The 10,000-nt window shown below is 42.6% G+C and overlaps 25 non-coding genes across 25 annotated transcripts; all 25 read right to left on the bottom strand.

The window, feature by feature from the left end:
* Window positions 1-37: 37 nt before the first annotated feature.
* Window positions 38-156, bottom strand: LOC145867342 (5S ribosomal RNA). The gene has a single exon (XR_014383335.1). It is a non-coding gene; the product is annotated as a 5S ribosomal RNA (ribosomal RNA).
* A 410-nt stretch (window positions 157-566) lies between these two features.
* On the bottom strand, window positions 567-685 carry LOC145869787 (5S ribosomal RNA). The gene has a single exon (XR_014385783.1). It is a non-coding gene; the product is annotated as a 5S ribosomal RNA (ribosomal RNA).
* A 139-nt stretch (window positions 686-824) lies between these two features.
* On the bottom strand, window positions 825-943 carry LOC145868136 (5S ribosomal RNA). The gene has a single exon (XR_014384130.1). It is a non-coding gene; the product is annotated as a 5S ribosomal RNA (ribosomal RNA).
* Window positions 944-1,352: 409 nt separating this feature from the next.
* On the bottom strand, window positions 1,353-1,471 carry LOC145867341 (5S ribosomal RNA). Its single transcript, XR_014383334.1, has one exon. It is a non-coding gene; the product is annotated as a 5S ribosomal RNA (ribosomal RNA).
* Window positions 1,472-1,881: 410 nt separating this feature from the next.
* Window positions 1,882-2,000, bottom strand: LOC145869786 (5S ribosomal RNA). Its single transcript, XR_014385782.1, has one exon. It is a non-coding gene; the product is annotated as a 5S ribosomal RNA (ribosomal RNA).
* A 139-nt stretch (window positions 2,001-2,139) lies between these two features.
* Window positions 2,140-2,258, bottom strand: LOC145868135 (5S ribosomal RNA). Its single transcript, XR_014384129.1, has one exon. It is a non-coding gene; the product is annotated as a 5S ribosomal RNA (ribosomal RNA).
* Window positions 2,259-2,667: 409 nt separating this feature from the next.
* On the bottom strand, window positions 2,668-2,786 carry LOC145867340 (5S ribosomal RNA). The gene has a single exon (XR_014383333.1). It is a non-coding gene; the product is annotated as a 5S ribosomal RNA (ribosomal RNA).
* A 410-nt stretch (window positions 2,787-3,196) lies between these two features.
* LOC145869785 (5S ribosomal RNA) lies at window positions 3,197-3,315 on the bottom strand. The gene has a single exon (XR_014385781.1). It is a non-coding gene; the product is annotated as a 5S ribosomal RNA (ribosomal RNA).
* Window positions 3,316-3,454: 139 nt separating this feature from the next.
* Window positions 3,455-3,573, bottom strand: LOC145868134 (5S ribosomal RNA). The gene has a single exon (XR_014384128.1). It is a non-coding gene; the product is annotated as a 5S ribosomal RNA (ribosomal RNA).
* A 410-nt stretch (window positions 3,574-3,983) lies between these two features.
* Window positions 3,984-4,102, bottom strand: LOC145870574 (5S ribosomal RNA). Its single transcript, XR_014386571.1, has one exon. It is a non-coding gene; the product is annotated as a 5S ribosomal RNA (ribosomal RNA).
* Window positions 4,103-4,241: 139 nt separating this feature from the next.
* Window positions 4,242-4,360, bottom strand: LOC145868132 (5S ribosomal RNA). The gene has a single exon (XR_014384126.1). It is a non-coding gene; the product is annotated as a 5S ribosomal RNA (ribosomal RNA).
* A 409-nt stretch (window positions 4,361-4,769) lies between these two features.
* Window positions 4,770-4,888, bottom strand: LOC145867339 (5S ribosomal RNA). Its single transcript, XR_014383332.1, has one exon. It is a non-coding gene; the product is annotated as a 5S ribosomal RNA (ribosomal RNA).
* A 409-nt stretch (window positions 4,889-5,297) lies between these two features.
* LOC145869707 (5S ribosomal RNA) lies at window positions 5,298-5,416 on the bottom strand. The gene has a single exon (XR_014385703.1). It is a non-coding gene; the product is annotated as a 5S ribosomal RNA (ribosomal RNA).
* Window positions 5,417-5,555: 139 nt separating this feature from the next.
* On the bottom strand, window positions 5,556-5,674 carry LOC145868131 (5S ribosomal RNA). The gene has a single exon (XR_014384125.1). It is a non-coding gene; the product is annotated as a 5S ribosomal RNA (ribosomal RNA).
* A 409-nt stretch (window positions 5,675-6,083) lies between these two features.
* LOC145873374 (5S ribosomal RNA) lies at window positions 6,084-6,202 on the bottom strand. The gene has a single exon (XR_014389009.1). It is a non-coding gene; the product is annotated as a 5S ribosomal RNA (ribosomal RNA).
* Window positions 6,203-6,341: 139 nt separating this feature from the next.
* LOC145872525 (5S ribosomal RNA) lies at window positions 6,342-6,460 on the bottom strand. Its single transcript, XR_014388157.1, has one exon. It is a non-coding gene; the product is annotated as a 5S ribosomal RNA (ribosomal RNA).
* Window positions 6,461-6,869: 409 nt separating this feature from the next.
* On the bottom strand, window positions 6,870-6,988 carry LOC145874592 (5S ribosomal RNA). Its single transcript, XR_014390228.1, has one exon. It is a non-coding gene; the product is annotated as a 5S ribosomal RNA (ribosomal RNA).
* Window positions 6,989-7,127: 139 nt separating this feature from the next.
* Window positions 7,128-7,246, bottom strand: LOC145872524 (5S ribosomal RNA). The gene has a single exon (XR_014388156.1). It is a non-coding gene; the product is annotated as a 5S ribosomal RNA (ribosomal RNA).
* Window positions 7,247-7,655: 409 nt separating this feature from the next.
* Window positions 7,656-7,774, bottom strand: LOC145874590 (5S ribosomal RNA). The gene has a single exon (XR_014390226.1). It is a non-coding gene; the product is annotated as a 5S ribosomal RNA (ribosomal RNA).
* A 139-nt stretch (window positions 7,775-7,913) lies between these two features.
* LOC145872523 (5S ribosomal RNA) lies at window positions 7,914-8,032 on the bottom strand. Its single transcript, XR_014388155.1, has one exon. It is a non-coding gene; the product is annotated as a 5S ribosomal RNA (ribosomal RNA).
* Window positions 8,033-8,441: 409 nt separating this feature from the next.
* Window positions 8,442-8,560, bottom strand: LOC145872522 (5S ribosomal RNA). Its single transcript, XR_014388154.1, has one exon. It is a non-coding gene; the product is annotated as a 5S ribosomal RNA (ribosomal RNA).
* A 139-nt stretch (window positions 8,561-8,699) lies between these two features.
* LOC145868264 (5S ribosomal RNA) lies at window positions 8,700-8,818 on the bottom strand. Its single transcript, XR_014384259.1, has one exon. It is a non-coding gene; the product is annotated as a 5S ribosomal RNA (ribosomal RNA).
* A 409-nt stretch (window positions 8,819-9,227) lies between these two features.
* LOC145867783 (5S ribosomal RNA) lies at window positions 9,228-9,346 on the bottom strand. Its single transcript, XR_014383776.1, has one exon. It is a non-coding gene; the product is annotated as a 5S ribosomal RNA (ribosomal RNA).
* Window positions 9,347-9,485: 139 nt separating this feature from the next.
* LOC145872521 (5S ribosomal RNA) lies at window positions 9,486-9,604 on the bottom strand. The gene has a single exon (XR_014388153.1). It is a non-coding gene; the product is annotated as a 5S ribosomal RNA (ribosomal RNA).
* Window positions 9,605-9,743: 139 nt separating this feature from the next.
* On the bottom strand, window positions 9,744-9,862 carry LOC145874781 (5S ribosomal RNA). The gene has a single exon (XR_014390417.1). It is a non-coding gene; the product is annotated as a 5S ribosomal RNA (ribosomal RNA).
* Between the last annotated feature and the right edge of the window lie 138 nt (window positions 9,863-10,000).

Here is a 10,000-nt window from a genome sequence, read left to right as displayed (position 1 = left end):
GATGAAATAGTGCAAGAGCACACCCTCGTGGACAAAATGCTTACAGCACCTGGTATTCCCAGGCGGTCTCCCATCCAAGTACTAACCAGGCCCGACCCTGCTTAGCTTCCGAGATCAGACGAGATCGGGCGTACCCAGGCTGATATGGCCGTAAGCGAGAAACAATCTCTTGCTACAACATATATAGTCAAAGTGAGTGTGATAAACAGACATTGCATTTTCACCAATTAGATAAGCAGCTTGAACTTTGTGTCACTGAAAAAGTAGAAGAAATTACAAACACTGTTCCCATCACTTTTTAGCACAGGTAGTTGGATAAAATACAAACTTTATTTCCTTTCATCATTTGAACAGGGCCAAGGAGCACAAAGCACACACAAGCTGCATTCAGCAACAATATTCTTGTTTGTCTCATAAATACAAGGCAGATGCTAATTGAAAACATCCAGGAAATTTGATCCTATTAAAAAGGCAGGAAGCTGCATTTAGTCAATTCATCATTAAATGCTTACTACAACGCAGTGTTGCTGATGAAATAGTGCAAGAGCACACCCTCGTGGACAAAATGCTTACAGCACATGGTATTCCCAGGCGGTCTCCCATCCAAGTACTAACCAGGCCCGACCCTGCTTAGCTTCCGAGATCAGACGAGATCGGGCGTACCCAGGCTGATATGGCCGTAAGCGAGAAACAATCTCTTGCTACAACATATATAGTCAAAGTGAGTCTGATAAAACAGACATTTAGTCAATTCATCATTAAATGCTTACTACAAGGCAGTGTTGCTGATGAAATAGTGCAAGAGCACACCCTCGTGGACAAAATGCTTACAGCACCTGGTATTTCCAGGCGGTCTCCCATCCAAGTACTAACCAGGCCCGACCCTGCTTAGCTTCCGAGATCAGACGAGATCGGGCGTACCCAGGCTGGTATGGCCGTAAGCGAGAAACAATCTCTTGCTACAACATATATAGTCAAAGTGAGTGTGATAAACAGACATTGCATTTTCAACAATTAGATAAGCAGCTTGAACTTTGTGTCACTGAAAAAGTAGAAGAAATTACAAACACTGTTCCCATCACTTTTTAGCACAGGTAGTTGGATAAAATACAAACTTTATTTCCTTTCATCATTTGAACAGGGCCAAGGAGCACAAAGCACACACAAGCTGCATTCAGCAACAATATTCTTGTTTGTCTTATAAATACAAGGCAGATGATAATTGAAAACACAAGGAAATTTGATCCTATTAAAAAGGCAGGAAGCTGCATTTAGTCAATTCATCATTAAATGCTTACTACAAGGCAGTGTTGCTGATGAAATAGTGCAAGAGCACACCCTCGTGGACAAAATGCTTACAGCACCTGGTATTCCCAGGCGGTCTCCCATCCAAGTACTAACCAGGCCCGACCCTGCTTAGCTTCCGAGATCAGACGAGATCGGGCGTACCCAGGCTGATATGGCCGTAAGCGAGAAACAATCTCTTGCTACAACATATATAGTCAAAGTGAGTGTGATAAACAGACATTGCATTTTCACCAATTAGATAAGCAGCTTGAACTTTGTGTCACTGAAAAAGTAGAAGAAATTACAAACACTGTTCCCATCACTTTTTAGCACAGGTAGTTGGATAAAATACAAACTTTATTTCCTTTCATCATTTGAACAGGGCCAAGGAGCACAAAGCACACACAAGCTGCATTCAGCAACAATATTCTTGTTTGTCTCATAAATACAAGGCAGATGCTAATTGAAAACATCCAGGAAATTTGATCCTATTAAAAAGGCAGGAAGCTGCATTTAGTCAATTCATCATTAAATGCTTACTACAACGCAGTGTTGCTGATGAAATAGTGCAAGAGCACACCCTCGTGGACAAAATGCTTACAGCACATGGTATTCCCAGGCGGTCTCCCATCCAAGTACTAACCAGGCCCGACCCTGCTTAGCTTCCGAGATCAGACGAGATCGGGCGTACCCAGGCTGATATGGCCGTAAGCGAGAAACAATCTCTTGCTACAACATATATAGTCAAAGTGAGTCTGATAAAACAGACATTTAGTCAATTCATCATTAAATGCTTACTACAAGGCAGTGTTGCTGATGAAATAGTGCAAGAGCACACCCTCGTGGACAAAATGCTTACAGCACCTGGTATTTCCAGGCGGTCTCCCATCCAAGTACTAACCAGGCCCGACCCTGCTTAGCTTCCGAGATCAGACGAGATCGGGCGTACCCAGGCTGGTATGGCCGTAAGCGAGAAACAATCTCTTGCTACAACATATATAGTCAAAGTGAGTGTGATAAACAGACATTGCATTTTCAACAATTAGATAAGCAGCTTGAACTTTGTGTCACTGAAAAAGTAGAAGAAATTACAAACACTGTTCCCATCACTTTTTAGCACAGGTAGTTGGATAAAATACAAACTTTATTTCCTTTCATCATTTGAACAGGGCCAAGGAGCACAAAGCACACACAAGCTGCATTCAGCAACAATATTCTTGTTTGTCTTATAAATACAAGGCAGATGATAATTGAAAACACAAGGAAATTTGATCCTATTAAAAAGGCAGGAAGCTGCATTTAGTCAATTCATCATTAAATGCTTACTACAAGGCAGTGTTGCTGATGAAATAGTGCAAGAGCACACCCTCGTGGACAAAATGCTTACAGCACCTGGTATTCCCAGGCGGTCTCCCATCCAAGTACTAACCAGGCCCGACCCTGCTTAGCTTCCGAGATCAGACGAGATCGGGCGTACCCAGGCTGATATGGCCGTAAGCGAGAAACAATCTCTTGCTACAACATATATAGTCAAAGTGAGTGTGATAAACAGACATTGCATTTTCACCAATTAGATAAGCAGCTTGAACTTTGTGTCACTGAAAAAGTAGAAGAAATTACAAACACTGTTCCCATCACTTTTTAGCACAGGTAGTTGGATAAAATACAAACTTTATTTCCTTTCATCATTTGAACAGGGCCAAGGAGCACAAAGCACACACAAGCTGCATTCAGCAACAATATTCTTGTTTGTCTCATAAATACAAGGCAGATGCTAATTGAAAACATCCAGGAAATTTGATCCTATTAAAAAGGCAGGAAGCTGCATTTAGTCAATTCATCATTAAATGCTTACTACAACGCAGTGTTGCTGATGAAATAGTGCAAGAGCACACCCTCGTGGACAAAATGCTTACAGCACATGGTATTCCCAGGCGGTCTCCCATCCAAGTACTAACCAGGCCCGACCCTGCTTAGCTTCCGAGATCAGACGAGATCGGGCGTACCCAGGCTGATATGGCCGTAAGCGAGAAACAATCTCTTGCTACAACATATATAGTCAAAGTGAGTCTGATAAAACAGACATTTAGTCAATTCATCATTAAATGCTTACTACAAGGCAGTGTTGCTGATGAAATAGTGCAAGAGCACACCCTCGTGGACAAAATGCTTACAGCACCTGGTATTTCCAGGCGGTCTCCCATCCAAGTACTAACCAGGCCCGACCCTGCTTAGCTTCCGAGATCAGACGAGATCGGGCGTACCCAGGCTGGTATGGCCGTAAGCGAGAAACAATCTCTTGCTACAACATATATAGTCAAAGTGAGTGTGATAAACAGACATTGCATTTTCAACAATTAGATAAGCAGCTTGAACTTTGTGTCACTGAAAAAGTAGAAGAAATTACAAACACTGTTCCCATCACTTTTTAGCACAGGTAGTTGGATAAAATACAAACTTTATTTCCTTTCATCATTTGAACAGGGCCAAGGAGCACAAAGCACACACAAGCTGCATTCAGCAACAATATTCTTGTTTGTCTCATAAATACAAGGCAGATGCTAATTGAAAACATCCAGGAAATTTGATCCTATTAAAAAGGCAGGAAGCTGCATTTAGTCAATTCATCATTAAATGCTTACTACAACGCAGTGTTGCTGATGAAATAGTGCAAGAGCACACCCTCGTGGACAAAATGCTTACAGCACATGGTATTCCCAGGCGGTCTCCCATCCAAGTACTAACCAGGCCCAACCCTGCTTAGCTTCCGAAATCAGACGAGATCGGGGGTACCCAGGCTGATATGGCCGTAAGCGAGAAACAATCTCTTGCTACAACATATATAGTCAAAGTGAGTCTGATAAAACAGACATTTAGTCAATTCATCATTAAATGCTTACTACAAGGCAGTGTTGCTGATGAAATAGTGCAAGAGCACACCCTCGTGGACAAAATGCTTACAGCACCTGGTATTTCCAGGCGGTCTCCCATCCAAGTACTAACCAGGCCCGACCCTGCTTAGCTTCCGAGATCAGACGAGATCGGGCGTACCCAGGCTGGTATGGCCGTAAGCGAGAAACAATCTCTTGCTACAACATATATAGTCAAAGTGAGTGTGATAAACAGACATTGCATTTTCAACAATTAGATAAGCAGCTTGAACTTTGTGTCACTGAAAAAGTAGAAGAAATTACAAACACTGTTCCCATCACTTTTTAGCACAGGTAGTTGGATAAAATACAAACTTTATTTCCTTTCATCATTTGAACAGGGCCAAGGAGCACAAAGCACACACAAGCTGCATTCAGCAACAATATTCTTGTTTGTCTTATAAATACAAGGCAGATGCTAATTGAAAACACAAGGAAATTTGATCCTATTAAAAAGGCAGGAAGCTGCATTTAGTCAATTCATCATTAAATGCTTACTACAAGGCAGTGTTGCTGATGAAATAGTGCAAGAGCACACCCTCGTGGACAAAATGCTTACAGCACCTGGTATTCCCAGGCGGTCTCCCATCCAAGTACTAACCAGGCCCGACCCTGCTTAGCTTCCGAGATCAGACGAGATCGGGCGTACCCAGGCTGATATGGCCGTAAGCGAGAAACAATCTCTTGCTACAACATATATAGTCAAAGTGAGTGTGATAAACAGACATTGCATTTTCACCAATTAGATAAGCAGCTTGAACTTTGTGTCACTGAAAAAGTAGAAGAAATTACAAACACTGTTCCCATCACTTTTTAGCACAGGTAGTTGGATAAAATACAAACTTTATTTCCTTTCATCATTTGAACAGGGCCAAGGAGCACAAAGCACACACAAGCTGCATTCAGCAACAATATTCTTGTTTGTCTTATAAATACAAGGCAGATGCTAATTGAAAACACAAGGAAATTTGATCCTATTAAAAAGGCAGGAAGCTGCATTTAGTCAATTCATCATTAAATGCTTACTACAAGGCAGTGTTGCTGATGAAATAGTGCAAGAGCACACCCTCGTGGACAAAATGCTTACAGCACCTGGTATTCCCAGGCGGTCTCCCATCCAAGTAATAACCAGGCCCGACCCTGCTTAGCTTCCGAGATCAGACGAGATCGGGCGTACCCAGGCTGATATGGCCGTAAGCGAGAAACAATCTCTTGCTACAACATATATAGTCAAAGTGAGTCTGATAAAACAGACATTTAGTCAATTCATCATTAAATGCTTACTACAAGGCAGTGTTGCTGATGAAATAGTGCAAGAGCACACCCTCGTGGACAAAATGCTTACAGCACCTGGTATTTCCAGGCGGTCTCCCATCCAAGTACTAACCAGGCCCGACCCTGCTTAGCTTCCGAGATCAGACGAGATCGGGCGTACCCAGGCTGGTATGGCCGTAAGCGAGAAACAATCTCTTGCTACAACATATATAGTCAAAGTGAGTGTGATAAACAGACATTGCATTTTCACCAATTAGATAAGCAGCTTGAACTTTGTGTCACTGAAAAAGTAGAAGAAATTACAAACACTGTTCCCATCACTTTTTAGCACAGGTAGTTGGATAAAATACAAACTTTATTTCCTTTCATCATTTGAACAGGGCAAAGGAGCACAAAGCACACACAAGCTGCATTCAGCAACAATATTCTTGTTTGTCTTATAAATACAAGGCAGATGCTAATTGAAAACACAAGGAAATTTGATCCTATTAAAAAGGCAGGAAGCTGCATTTAGTCAATTCATCATTAAATGCTTACTACAAGGCAGTGTTGCTGATGAAATAGTGCAGGGGCACACCCTCGTGGACAAAATGCTTACAGCACCTGGTATTCCCAGGCGGTCTCCCATCCAAGTACTAACCAGGCCCGAACCTGCTTAGCTTCCGAGATCAGACGAGATCGGGCGTACCCAGGCTGGTATGGCCGTAAGCGAGAAACAATCTCTTGCTACAACATATATAGTCAAAGTGAGTCTGATAAAACAGACATTTAGTCAATTCATCATTAAATGCTTAATACAAGGCAGTGTTGCTGATGAAATAGTGCAAGAGCACACCCTCGTGGACAAAATGCTTACAGCACCTGGTATTCCCAGGCGGTCTCCCATCCAAGTACTAACCAGGCCCGACCCTGCTTAGCTTCCGAGATCAGACGAGATCGGGCGTACCCAGGCTGGTATGGCCGTAAGCGAGAAACAATCTCTTGCTACAACATATATAGTCAAAGTGAGTGTGATAAACAGACATTGCATTTTCACCAATTAGATAAGCAGCTTGAACTTTGTGTCACTGAAAAAGTAGAAGAAATTACAAACACTGTTCCCATCACTTTTTAGCACAGGTAGTTGGATAAAATACAAACTTTATTTCCTTTCATCATTTGAACAGGGCAAAGGAGCACAAAGCACACACAAGCTGCATTCAGCAACAATATTCTTGTTTGTCTTATAAATACAAGGCAGATGCTAATTGAAAACACAAGGAAATTTGATCCTATTAAAAAGGCAGGAAGCTGCATTTAGTCAATTCATCATTAAATGCTTACTACAAGGCAGTGTTGCTGATGAAATAGTGCAGGGGCACACCCTCGTGGACAAAATGCTTACAGCACCTGGTATTCCCAGGCGGTCTCCCATCCTGGTACTAACCAGGCCCGACCCTGCTTAGCTTCCGAGATCAGACGAGATCGGGCGTACCCAGGCTGGTATGGCCGTAAGCGAGAAACAATCTCTTGCTACAACATATATAGTCAAAGTGAATCTGATAAAACAGACATTTAGTCAATTCATCATTAAATGCTTAATACAAGGCAGTGTTGCTGATGAAATAGTGCAAGAGCACACCCTCGTGGACAAAATGCTTACAGCACCTGGTATTCCCAGGCGGTCTCCCATCCAAGTACTAACCAGGCCCGACCCTGCTTAGCTTCCGAGATCAGACGAGATCGGGCGTACCCAGGCTGGTATGGCCGTAAGCGAGAAACAATCTCTTGCTACAACATATATAGTCAAAGTGAGTGTGATAAACAGACATTGCATTTTCACCAATTAGATAAGCAGCTTGAACTTTGTGTCACTGAAAAAGTAGAAGAAATTACAAACACTGTTCCCATCACTTTTTAGCACAGGTAGTTGGATAAAATACAAACTTTATTTCCTTTCATCATTTGAACAGGGCAAAGGAGCACAAAGCACACACAAGCTGCATTCAGCAACAATATTCTTGTTTGTCTTATAAATACAAGGCAGATGCTAATTGAAAACACAAGGAAATTTGATCCTATTAAAAAGGCAGGAAGCTGCATTTAGTCAATTCATCATTAAATGCTTACTACAAGGCAGTGTTGCTGATGAAATAGTGCAGGGGCACACCCTCGTGGACAAAATGCTTACAGCACCTGGTATTCCCAGGCGGTCTCCCATCCTGGTACTAACCAGGCCCGACCCTGCTTAGCTTCCGAGATCAGACGAGATCGGGCGTACCCAGGCTGGTATGGCCGTAAGCGAGAAACAATCTCTTGCTACAACATATATAGTCAAAGTGAATCTGATAAAACAGACATTTAGTCAATTCATCATTAAATGCTTAATACAAGGCAGTGTTGCTGATGAAATAGTGCAAGAGCACACCCTCGTGGACAAAATGCTTACAGCACCTGGTATTCCCAGGCGGTCTCCCATCCAAGTACTAACCAGGCCCGACCCTGCTTAGCTTCCGAGATCAGACGAGATCGGGCGTACCCAGGCTGGTATGGCCGTAAGCGAGAAACAATCTCTTGCTACAACATATATAGTCAAAGTGAGTGTGATAAACAGACATTGCATTTTCACCAATTAGATAAGCAGCTTGAACTTTGTGTCACTGAAAAAGTAGAAGAAATTACAAACACTGTTCCCATCACTTTTTAGCACAGGTAGTTGGATAAAATACAAACTTTATTTCCTTTCATCATTTGAACAGGGCAAAGGAGCACAAAGCACACACAAGCTGCATTCAGCAACAATATTCTTGTTTGTCTTATAAATACAAGGCAGATGCTAATTGAAAACACAAGGAAATTTGATCCTATTAAAAAGGCAGGAAGCTGCATTTAGTCAATTCATCATTAAATGCTTACTACAAGGCAGTGTTGCTGATGAAATAGTGCAGGGGCACACCCTCGTGGACAAAATGCTTACAGCACCTGGTATTCCCAGGCGGTCTCCCATCCAAGTACTAACCAGGCCCGACCCTGCTTAGCTTCCGAGATCAGACGAGATCGGGCGTACCCAGGCTGGTATGGCCGTAAGCGAGAAACAATCTCTTGCTACAACATATATAGTCAAAGTGAATCTGATAAAACAGACATTTAGTCAATTCATCATTAAATGCTTAATACAAGGCAGTGTTGCTGATGAAATAGTGCAAGAGCACACCCTCGTGGACAAAATGCTTACAGCACCTGGTATTCCCAGGCGGTCTCCCATCCAAGTATTAACCAGGCCCGACCCTGCTTAGCTTCCGAGATCAGACGAGATCGGGCGTACCCAGGCTGGTATGGCCGTAAGCGAGAAACAATCTCTTGCTACAACATATATAGTCAAAGTGAGTGTGATAAACAGACATTGCATTTTCACCAATTAGATAAGCAGCTTGAACTTTGTGTCACTGAAAAAGTAGAAGAAATTACAAACACTGTTCCCATCACTTTTTAGCACAGGTAGTTGGATAAAATACAAACTTTATTTCCTTTCATCATTTGAACAGGGCAAAGGAGCACAAAGCACACACAAGCTGCATTCAGCAACAATATTCTTGTTTGTCTTATAAATACAAGGCAGATGCTAATTGAAAACACAAGGAAATTTGATCCTATTAAAAAGGCAGGAAGCTGCATTTAGTCAATTCATCATTAAATGCTTACTACAAGGCAGTGTTGCTGATGAAATAGTGCAGGGGCACACCCTCGTGGACAAAATGCTTACAGCACCTGGTATTCCCAGGCGGTCTCCCATCCAAGTACTAACCAGGCCCGACCCTGCTTAGCTTCCAAGATCAGACGAGATCGGGCGTACCCAGGCTGGTATGGCCGTAAGCGAGAAACAATCTCTTGCTACAACATATATAGTCAAAGTGAATCTGATAAAACAGACATTTAGTCAATTCATCATTAAATGCTTAATACAAGGCAGTGTTGCTGATGAAATAGTGCAAGAGCACACCCTCGTGGACAAAATGCTTACAGCACCTGGTATTCCCAGGCGGTCTCCCATCCAAGTACTAACCAGGCCCGACCCTGCTTAGCTTCCGAGATCAGACGAGATCGGGCGTACCCAGGCTGGTATGGCCGTAAGCGAGAAACAATCTCTTGCTACAACATATATAGTCAAAGTGAGTCTGATAAAACAGACATTTAGTCAATTCATCATTAAATGCTTAATACAAGGCAGTGTTGCTGATGAAATAGTGCAAGAGCACACCCTCGTGGACAAAATGCTTACAGCACCTGGTATTCCCAGGCGGTCTCCCATCCAAGTACTAACCAGGCCCGACCCTGCTTAGCTTCCGAGATCAGACGAGATCGGGGGTACTCAGGCTGGTATGGCCGTAAGCGAGAAACAATCTCTTGCTACAACATATATAGTCAAAGTCAGTGTGATAAACAGACATTGCATTTTCACCAATTAGATAAGCAGCTTGAACTTTGTGTCACTGAAAAAGTAGAAGAAATTACAAACACTGTTCCCATCA

Source organism: Salmo salar, unplaced genomic scaffold, assembly GCF_965601325.2.
Source record: "Salmo salar unplaced genomic scaffold, fSalSal1 ptg000293l, whole genome shotgun sequence".
NCBI lineage: Eukaryota > Metazoa > Chordata > Actinopteri > Salmoniformes > Salmonidae > Salmo > Salmo salar.
The sequence above is the reverse complement of the archived record's forward strand: the minus strand, read 5'-3'. Positions and strand labels throughout refer to the sequence as shown.